Here is an 11,178-nt window from a genome sequence, read left to right on the forward strand (position 1 = left end):
CCACTAATGGAAGAGTAAGTGAAAAGAACCGAACATGAAATCATTTATGCCATATGTAAGATACATATTATAAAGACACAAATATATATTTTTTGAAGTACACCTATTTTTTTGTCAAAGGATTAGAATACAAAGACCACAGTTGTTAGAAAAAAGTAGTTGAAGGTAGCTGGTAGGAAAATGGATAGTTTTCCTTGCTTTGTTTCTACTTGTGTGAATTTTCAAATGTCTGTTAATGTCTCAAATGAAAAAATTAAGGAAGTTATATGCAATGACAGTAGTGTAAATTTAATTTTCAGAAAGAAAGGGAAACAAATGAACAAACCTAAGCCCCTTCAACCCAACATAATTAAAGCCAAAGTGAAGTCCCCAAACTTCCAAAATGTAATTTAATGTTCCCCTATTGTAGCTGTTACAGGAATAGCTTTCAAAGTAAAGCCCATAATAGAACCTAAAATAAATAAATGTTCTGAATGTGTAGCAGAGCTTGGTTTATTTTGAATCAGTTGGCTGACAAACTTTGTTGTGATTAACCTGCATGGGCAGGCAGAAATTTAACCTGAATATTTGGTTAGATTGCATCCATCTTGCTTATTCCACTGAAGAAAAATTAATATTTTATCGGGAACGGGTGAGGGTGGGAAGTGAGGAGAAATTACAGACAAGTGTGTTTTATATTAGAGACTCTTCTAGGCCATGGCTCCAAGGTAGAATTATTTGTTGGCACAACTACTACTTTGCAAAACTGTTTATGGTGCAAAAGCAATGGCGTGTGGGTGCACCTGCGCCAGGTTTCTTCAGGTTCTCTCAGGAGATGACAGCCAGGGCTTCTCATTTGTGACCCACTAACATACTTTTAAAAATTTCTTCTGAAGGACTGGTTGTTATTAATGCCTAGCTCTTCAGAAATGTTTAAAAACCCCATAAATAGCATTTTTCGGTTGTTGCCCTAAAACTAGGCTTTTAATGTGTGTATATATATACACATATACACACATATATGTATATATACACTATTTTTTCTATATATTTAAAATATATGTTATATATAATGTATTATATATATTTTCAAAAGTTTAGGAAAAATAAATACTTGGATATATACATATAAATTCCATGGACTCACAAGATGCTATATGTAATTTCACTTTTGTTTAAAAGTATCTCCTGCCCTTTTCCAAGTGTGAAATTAGTTATTATTTATTATAAAAGATAATATCAAAGAAAGTATGACAGGATAGTTTTGTCTGCATTTTGGACTTCTGAAAATTTTTGAAGATAGACACATGTTATAGATCATCAGGTCATTTCATATTTGCTCTTCTTTTTCTGCATACCCAGTGAGATAATTATATTATGGGAATTTGTACATTCTGTCTATGCTGACACTACTATTTTTACTTTCAAATTTGACTGCTGCCTTCAGCATTGTGCAATGTTTGGCTAATATCACATTTTGGCTGTGTCAAGAGTTTCTTGGTATACATTATTGCAATAGATTTTGTTATTGGTTCCAGATATGTTTATATGTCTTTCTTGTTCTCAGTTTCTGGAGGTTAATCTGCCTAGCATCTTTCCTTTTCTTGCAGAAAGGAATCTAGGAATCCTTGAGAGTTGAATAAAACTGCCACATTTTTTTTAAAGAGCTGAATGAAGTTTTTGGAGAGAAAACTATAAACTGACTCAAAGGGAAACCTTGCTAGGTATGAAAAATTGCAGACAAATTTAGAAGTATTTTTATATATAGTCCTTTTCCATTCTTGCTGAGAATCACAAGTTGAAAAAAAGTGTTCAATGGTAGGCATTCAAGTGCATGAAAAGCATCTTGGTGTACAGACGTCTAAAGTTGAAACTAGCTCTATATTTGGCCATTAAAATAAATGTAGCATGGCAAAAGTGGCCAGTACAGTAGTTTTCATTTTGTTTTGGCTAATCAATATGATAAACAGATGGATTTATCTTGCAAGCTGTTCCAGCCAACCAAGTTTTCAAAAAAAGCATTCAATTTTAATCCCTGTCTCAATATAAGCAATGCATTAATACATGTGCGTGACTGGATATAATCTAAACAGTTTTATCTTTATCTCTTATCACTCCTTTTAACTTTATTTAGTTGGGGAAACCTTTCCTCTATTAGATGAAAATTTAGCAGATTCTAAATGTTTATGCTCACACTTAAGGTATGTAGTTACTGTAAGAGATAAGATATAGTCTTAATGCATAATTTAAAAAATAATCCAGAGAAATATATTAGCACTTTAATCAAGAGTAAAAGGTTGAGTTCTATAGATGGCAGTCTGGGGGATTTGCAGAGGAGGAAGAAAAGCTTATTAGCACCCTTTTCCTGGGCCTGGATTCTCTAGCTGTAATTGTAGATTCTGCCAGGGAAGAAGGGAGAAATTTAGGGAGACAAAGAGGCAAGTTCTTTCCTAACTGGTGATAGGTACTGTCAAAATCTGACTTCTTACTCCGCAGGTGTTTGTTTGCAACTAATGCTTTTTCTTGTATTTGAAGACCTATGACTGGCCCTGTCCAGCAGCAGCTCCCACAGCACAGGTAATGTTTCTCTTCCCGCCTCAGCCCTGGTACTGAGACTCTGTCCATCTCAGGGCTGATCCAAATCCTTTTGTGCTCCAGGCAAGCTATCTCCCTAACGTGCCCACATCTGGTCCATGGGAAACACACATTCTTTGATTTTTACCAGTGGAAATATAGTTACATCACAAACACAGGCCTCTCTTCTCTCTATTGTCCCTGCACAAGCAATTTAACTTTCTCAGTCCATGTTATTCCCCCTGCAGAGAATATCGGGCCCTCCAAGTGAAGCCCTTACTTACATTGAGATGTGTGGGCAACAAACTCTTCTTTTCCTTGGGTAGTAGAGGTAAGGCTCAAGCCCAGCTTTTCCCATGGGAACCTTCCCCACAAATTCTGTTTCATTCTGTGCACACTGTCACTTTTTAATATATCCTTAATCTGTCTCAGAAGCTCAAGTGTGAAACCAGTTTTTGCACATTTTGTTTGTGAATTCTGCATTTTGTTTGGGCCTTAGCTTTGGCATCTTTGTGATGAAGTTCAGGATGTGGTACCCCAACATATGGCACCTTGGCATTTTGAGTATTTCAAATTAAAGAGATTTGAGAAAATGACAAAATAAGGAAGGTCTCTTTGCCCCTTGGGGGCAGTTTATGAAACCTACCAGGGATTTTTTGACCTTCCCCTGAGGCAGACAAAACACTCATGTGAGAGGTACGCTCCCTCTACCCATAGGAAAGAAGCATCTTGACCTCCAAATACAGAGTTGCTAAGGAGAATCTGAACAGGCCTTGCTAAGTTTCCCCCAGGTTATTACTATTAGATCATAATCTTTTTGCTCTATCATATTGTTCCAGAACTCTCCATTCTTCATCAAACCTTCTGTAAAAAAACATTCACGTTTAATAGTTACTTTGGGTCTTCATTTCCTTATGAAAACTCCTGTGTCACATAAAACTTATATTAAATAAATGAGTTTGCATTTTTCTTGTTAATCTGTCTTTTGTTACAGGGGCCTCAGGCATGAACCTAAGATGGTTAGGAGGAAAAATATTTTTCCTTTCTTTTAGTTGCCTGGGTCAAAACTTTCAGTGAACGCACTGTTACACTGATGTGAACGCCAATGACAGTCATGTTACTTTGATCTTGGACTAAGATTTCCAAATAAAATACAGGACATCCATTTAAATTTAAGATAAACAATGAACTGTTTTTAGTACATACATGTCCCATGAACCATTCAAAAATGCATATGCTAAAAATTATTCATATTTATTTGAAATTCAAGTTTGTGCATTCTGTATTTTATTTGCTAAACCTGGCAACTGTATCTTAGCCAAAGCCCTGTACATGCCACTGGAAGACATTCTGATGAACATTTCATTATCTGCAGGGTTTAATGTATGTATATGTATATGTCTTTCATGTCCAAAGTAGATAAGTGTTCAACAAACAAATTTGTTTTGATCGCAAATACTACACACCCAGAAGCAGCACCACATCTATTGCCATCTTCCTGGCTACTAATTTGTTTTGAGGTTAGAATAAAGCCTGTTTTCCATTTGAGGCTTGGTTTCGGGAGGATTCTAATATATTTTGTTACAGGAAATAAGCTGTTTGCTCTGCTATTAAGCAATTCTTAATTGCTTGCATTTATGCTTTAACTCAAATACTTACTTATAATATGTCTTGTAAGGAGTTCAAATACATTACAAATGCATCCAATTAAGGCTATCTGATTCTACTGTTGATATTGTTAGATACTGTGCTGTGGTCATACTTTTAATAATAAAGGGATTGAGCAATGAGGTTACAAAAAATCATAGAATAAGGATGCTGTTTACCAAATTAAAGTTCCTACTTAATATTTTTTATTTTACATTAGGAGACTTTTTTCAGCTCAAAGTTTTCTTAACATCTTGGAACTTTGTGGTAGACAGAGAGAGAGGTGCTTGAGAGGATGCCATGGAAGATGGGATCCTTCTTAGCTGCAAATTCTGAAAATTTTAGCAGAAAATAACATGGTGAATAAAATTTTTAATGGAAATTCTTTGGTGATGCTTTAAATATATACCAAACGTCTTCTTTCAAAGCTAACATTACTGTTTTCTTTCAAAGCCTTAGCGTCTCACTGGAATGACTTTTATTTTTAAACTTAAGAGGATAGGACCTCAATTGAGATTAAGTTGTGTTTGTGAGAAAAGCATAGAATGGAACAAAAAAGAACTACCTTAAAAGAAGCTAATGTGAAAAATAGTGCATGATTTCGACATTTTATGTCACTACAAATTCACCAGGAGCTAATGGTGTGACCACACTAGATAAAATTAATATTGGTATGACCACTTCTGTGCTCATTTTGGGGTGAAGTGGAGGATGTGAAAGGATTCACAATGTCTTTGTGAAGAAGATGTTAAATAAGTAGATCATTAGTCTGAGGCTATCTACATAGTTTGAGTTCCTAAGTAGCAAACCACAACCTAACTTAGGAATATAACAAAGAGCCAAGTTTTGGCCAATTACATGCTGACAACTTACTGCACTGTGCCCAAATAAGGCAATGTCTAACTGTAAAGAATCAGGTGATTTATCTACTTTGCTTCTCCATCTGGCCTGTAAAAGCTTGTTGCTCACTCTGCTGGGCAGAGCTCTTTGAACCTTTTCTGGTCCTGAGTCCTGCCCGATTCATGAATCATTCTTTGTTCAAATAAATATTGCTAAAATTAATTTCTCTAAAGTTGCTTCTTAATAATAGTTTGGCATCAGAAGTGGGATATGAAGGAGACTTCCAGTGACCCAGAGAAGGTTTCCACTAGACCCATCATTCTTTCACAGTAACTGGAGGTCATGGGTAAGTTTCTTCTTGGATGCAAGCTCTGCAAATTTCTGTTTTTTGTTCTGACTTTATTGGGCAATTCTTTGACCAGACTGGGTTCAGGATTGGATGACATCCAATAAGGAAAATGGACTGGGACCACTAAGAGACCTTCAGCAGAGAAGGTTACTAGAAGACAGGGAATCATGGGATCATTTGGATCCAAGGAATCTATAACTCCTCAATCTGGAATTCTGGCTAATTTCATGTACAAGAACTATGGACCCAAAACATGCTTTTCTAGTGAGATGGGTGGACCTTATCAAAGATAACTTAGAATTGCAGTGGAGGAACTCCTTGCAAAAGGACATGTATTTTTATAGCTACAACAGCTACAGGGACCAAGCAGACCTCCATGTATACATTCTAAACCAGGATTCCCCAGCCCCCGGGCCATGTACTTATATCAGTCTGTGGCCTATTAGGAGCTGGGCCACTCAGGAGGTAAGTGGTGGGCAAGTGAGCATTACCACCTGAGCTCCATCTCTGATCAATGACTGTGGCATTAAATTCTCGTAGGAGTGTGAACCCTATTGTGAACTGCACATGTAAAGGATCTAGGTTGTGCACTCCTTATGAGACTAATGCCTGATGATCTGAGGTGGAACAGTTTCATCCTAAAACTATCCCCCCACCCTGTCTGTGGAAAAATTATCTTTCATGACACCTGTCCCTGGTGCCATAAAGGTTGGGGACCACCATTCTAAACCAAACCAAGAGGTCCCAAACTATGCCCTATGCCCTGAGATGTCTTCGTTTATTGTAAATAGCCAGGCCACTGGAAAATAAATTGTCCATGCTTACACCGGCCATCTGATAGACATTTTTCCTTTGGCCTGGACCATTTCCTCACTAGAGGAAATCAAGCCAAGGGCTTGATTCCCAGGACAATAATTAACCAATCCCTCCAAGAAAAAAAAAAAAAAACCAGAAGAATATTTGAAACCCCAATTGCAGAAATAAAGTTCATTTTCAGAAAAGCACTTGTAAAAATTAGTCCTCTGTTTTCTCTAATCCTGTTTTCCCCTGGGACCCTCTCTGACAAATGATATGTTCTGCCAACATTGTCTTTCTTGTTATCATTGCCTTTGCTATGCCCCAAAACTCTTTCTTGCAAAACAAACAAAAGTTAACCCATCTCTGACAATAAGGCAAGATTAGAAGTATCCATGCAGGCATAGAAAATGCTTGTCTTATTCTTTTCTGGACTCAACCCTGAACTCAGTTATATAGTTAAAACACAAGCTGGGCAGGGAAACCACTGATCCAGCTGAATTAGTCTCTAAAATTTGTCTTTCTGGCATTAGAACTATTTTTAGCTTATTTTAAAACCCTTTTGCAAGAGAAATTTACATCTATAAAGGAAATCTCCATTTGTCAAAGCTTCTTCCCAGTGCAGAAAGAGAGACTAAGTCACTAGAAACTCTTACAATGGAGAAGGCATTGGCTTAAATTTATATAAGAAGCCTTACCCTTGGTTTAAAGATGCTTTTCTGGCTGTCTTTTTTTGTTTGTTTGTTTTTGTTTTGAGGTGGAGTCTCACTCTGTTGCCCAGGCTGGAGTGCAGAAGTGCAATCTCGGCTCACTGCAGCCTCTGTCTCCTGGGTTCAAGTGATTTTCCTGCCTCAGCCTCCTGAGTAGCTGGGACCCTACAGGCGTGCACCACCATTCCTAGCTAATTTTTGTATTTTTAGTAGAGACAGTTTCACCATGTTGGCCAGGCTGTTCTAGAATTCCTGACCTCAAGTGATCTGCCTACCTCAGCCTCCCAAAGTGCTGAGATTACAGGTATGAGCCACTGTGCCCGGCCCATCTTGTTTTAACTAGACCTTTACCTACACTCCTGTTTCATGGTTTAGGCAAATGGCAGTATTTAAGCCTGAAGTCTAAGCTCTATGCCTTTGAGATGTAAATGTTCTACCTGTCTTCTCTAGGACCTGACAGCTGTCCCTTTAAAATTTAAGTTTAGGGGAGATGACTCATTAGAAGAACTAAAAATAGGTATTTAGAAACTGGACAAATAAAAATGATTGATTTTCCACAAATATTAGTAAACAGTTTTAGCCATCAGGAAATCTTGTTTGATTATCCAGAAATACAATTTGGCTTCAGATCTTATTTAATAAATTAGTGAGCTTTGTATTACTGTACCAGGCACATCACCAAAATTTTAAAATAAAAGCTATAAGATCAGTTTCTACGTGTTTATGTATGTCTGTATTGATGAAGAGTCAAACTGTAAAATATTTGAAGAGATTTATTTTGAGCTAAAGTAAGTAACCATGACACAGCCTCTCAGGAGGTCCTGAGAACATGTGCCCAAGATGGTCAGGGTACAGCTTTGTTTTACACATTTAGAGAGATACAAGACTTCAATCAAATTCATTTAAGATATACATTGGTTTGGTCCAGAAAGGTGGGACAACTTGAAGCAGGGCTTTCAGGTTATTGGTAGATTTAAAATTTTCAGGTTGATAATTGACTGAGTTTATCTAAAGACCTGGGGTCATATAAAGGAAATGTTTGGGTTGTGATAAGAGGCTGTGGAGACCAAAGTTTTGTCATGCACATAAAGCCTCCAGGTGGCTGGCTTCAAAGAGAATAGATTGTAAATGCTTCTTATCAGAAAATTAACAAAGGTATTCAGGACTTGAACTCAGCTCTGGATCAAGTGGACCTAATATACATCTATAAAGGCCAATGACATTATGAAGAAACTGTATCAATTAATGTGCAAAGTAACCAGCTAGCATCACAATGACAGGATCAGAGTCACACATAACAATATTAACCTTAAATGTAAATGGGCTAAATGCCCCAATTAAAAGACACAGACTGGCAAACTGGATAAAGAGTCAAGACCCATTGATGTGCTATATTCAGGAGACTCATCTCATGTGCAAAGACATACATAGGCTCAAAATAAAGAGATGGAGAAAAAATTATCAGGCAAGTGGAAAGCAAAAAAAAAAAGAAAAGCAGAGGTTGCAATCCTAGTCTCTGATAAAACAGACTTTAAACCAACAAAGATTAAAAAAAAAAAAAGACAAGGGCATTACATAATCATAAAGGGATCAATTCAACAGAAGAGCTAACTATCCTAAATATATACGCACCCAATACAGGAGGACCCAGATTCATAAAACAAGTTCTTAGAGACCTACAAAGAGACTTAAACACCCCACTGTCAATAGTAGACAAGACAGAAAATTAATAAGGATATTCAGGACTTGAACTCAGCTCTGCACCAAGTGGGCCTAATAGACATCTACAGAACTCTCCACCCCAAATCAAGAGAATATACATTCTTCTCAGTGCCACATAGCACTTATTCTAACATCATCCACATAATTTGAAGTAAAACACTCCTCAGCAAATGTGAAAGAACTGAAATCATAACAGTCTCTCAGACCACAGTGCAATCAAATTAGAACTCAGGATTAAGAAACTCATGCAAAACCACACAGCTACATGGAAATTGAACAACCTGCTCCTGAAAGACTCCTGGGCAAATAATGAAATTAAGGCAGATATCAAGAAGTTCTTTGAAACCAATGAGAACAAAGAGACAATGTACCAGAATCTCTGGGACACAGAGATTCTGCTAAAGCAGTGGTAAGAGGGAAATTTATGCCCACTAAATGCTCACATCAGAAAGCTAGAAAGAGCTCAAATTGACCCCCTAACATCATAATTAAAAGAGTTAGAGAAGCAAGAACAAACAAATCCAAAAGAAGCAGAAGACAAGAAATAACTAAGATCAGAGCAGAACTGAAGAAGATAGACAATAAAAAATCCTTCAAAAAAAAAAAAATCAATGAATCCAGGAGACAGTTTTTTGGAAAAAAAAAAAAAAAACTAACAAAATAGACTGCTAGCTAGATTAATGAAGAAAAGAGAGAAGAATCAAATAGACACAATAAAAAATGATAAAGGGGATATCACCACTGACCCCACAGAAATACAAACTACCATCATAGAATACTATAAACACCTCTACACAAATGAACTAGAAAATCTAAAAGACATGGATAAACTGCTGGACACATATGCCCTTCCAAGACTAAACCAGGAAGAAGTCGAATCCCTGAATAGACCAATAACAAGTTCTGAAACTGAGGTAATAATAGTATGCCAACTTAAAAAAGGCCAGGACCAGAAAGATTCACAGTCAAATTCTACCAGAGGTACATAGAGAAGCTGGTACCATTCCTTCTGAAACTATTCCAAACAATTGAAAAGGAGGGACTCCTCTATAACTCATTTTATGAAGCCAACATCATCCTGATAACAAAACCTGGCAGAGACACAACAACAAAAAACTTTAGGCCAATATCCCTGATGAAAATCAATGTGAAAATCCTCAATAAAATACTGGCAAACTGAATCCAGCAGCCCATCAAAAAGCTTATCCACTAAGATCAAATTGGCTTCATCCCTGGGATGCAAGGGTGGTCCAACATACACAAATCAATAAACATAATGCATCACATAAAAAAAACCAATGACAAAAACCATATGATCATCTGAATAGATGCAGAAAAGGCCTTTGATAAAATTCAATATCCCTTCATGTTAAAAACTCTCAATACATTAGGTTTTGATGGAACATATCTGAAAATAATAAGAGCTACTTAGGACAAACCGTTAGCCAGCATTATACTGAATGGGCAAAAGCTGGAAGCATTCCCTTTGGAAAGCAGCATGAGACAAGGATGCCCTTTATCACCATTTCTATTCAACAAAGAATTGGAATTTTTGGCTGGGACAATAAGGCAAGAGAAATAAAGCATATTCAAATAGAAAGAGAGGAAGTCAAGTTGTCTGTTTGCAGATGACATGATTTTATATTTAGAAAACCCCATCGTCTCAGCCCCACAACTCCTTAAGCTGATAATCAACTTCAGCAAAATCTCAGGATACAAAATCAATATGCAAAAATCACAAGCATTCCTGTACACCAACAATAGACAAGCAGAGAGCCAAATTATGAATGAACTCCCATTCACAACTGCTACAAAGAGAATAAAATACCTAGGAGAACAGCTAACAGGGAGGTGAAGGAGAGCTACAAACCACTGCTCAAGGAAATCAGAGAGGACACAAACAAATGGAAAAACATTCCATCCTCATAGATAGGAAGAATCAATATCGTGAAAATGGCCATACTGCCCAAAGTAATTTATAGATTCAATGCTATTCCCAGCAAACTACCATTGACATTCTTCACAGAATTAGAAAAAAATACTTTAAGTTTCAAATGGAACAACAACAAAAAAAGAGCCCATATAACCAGGACAATCCTAAGCAAAAAGGACAAAGCTGGAACCATCCTGCGACCTGACTTCAAACTATACTACAAGGCTACAGAAACCAAAATGGCATGGTACTGGTACCAAAAGAGACATATATACCAATGGAACAGAACAGAGACTTTAGAAATAACACCACACATCTACAACTATCTGATCTTTGAGAAACCTGACAAAAAACAAGCAATGAGGAAAGGATTTCCTACTTAATAAAAGGTGCTGGGAAAACTGGCTAGCCATACATAGAAAACTGAAACCGGACCCCTTCCTTACACCTTATACAAAAATTAACTCAAGATGGATTAAGACTTAAATATAAAACCCAAAACCATAAAAACCCGAGAAGAAAACCTAGGCAATACCATTCAGGACATAGGCATGGGCAAAGACTTCATGATGAAAACACCAAAAGCAATGGCAAAAAAAGCCAAAATTGACAATTGGGATCTAATTAAA

Source organism: Pan paniscus, chromosome 7, assembly GCF_029289425.2.
Source record: "Pan paniscus chromosome 7, NHGRI_mPanPan1-v2.0_pri, whole genome shotgun sequence".
NCBI classification, from domain to species: Eukaryota; Metazoa; Chordata; class Mammalia; order Primates; family Hominidae; genus Pan; species Pan paniscus.